Source organism: Limulus polyphemus, unplaced genomic scaffold (assembly GCF_000517525.1).
Source record: "Limulus polyphemus unplaced genomic scaffold, Limulus_polyphemus-2.1.2 Scaffold9516, whole genome shotgun sequence".
Classification (NCBI taxonomy): Eukaryota; Metazoa; Arthropoda; class Merostomata; order Xiphosura; family Limulidae; genus Limulus; species Limulus polyphemus.
In genome coordinates, this window is record NW_013675126.1 from 8,109 (window position 1) to 8,328 (window position 220).

Sequence of the window (220 nt, forward strand, 5' to 3'; positions counted from 1 at the left end):
ATGTTAAATCAGCCTAAGAAAACGTTTCCGAAACAATGAATAAAAATTGGTTTAAAAATGATTGAGGATTTTACTTGTCTTAGATTAGTAATTACAGGCTATATCCATATCAGATTATATAAAAGTAATGCTAAAAATAATATATTGTTGCATCAGCGAGGTCACGTGACTAGTATCACGCCACTCCTTCTCTCGAACCTTCGTGAATTATCGGGAAACT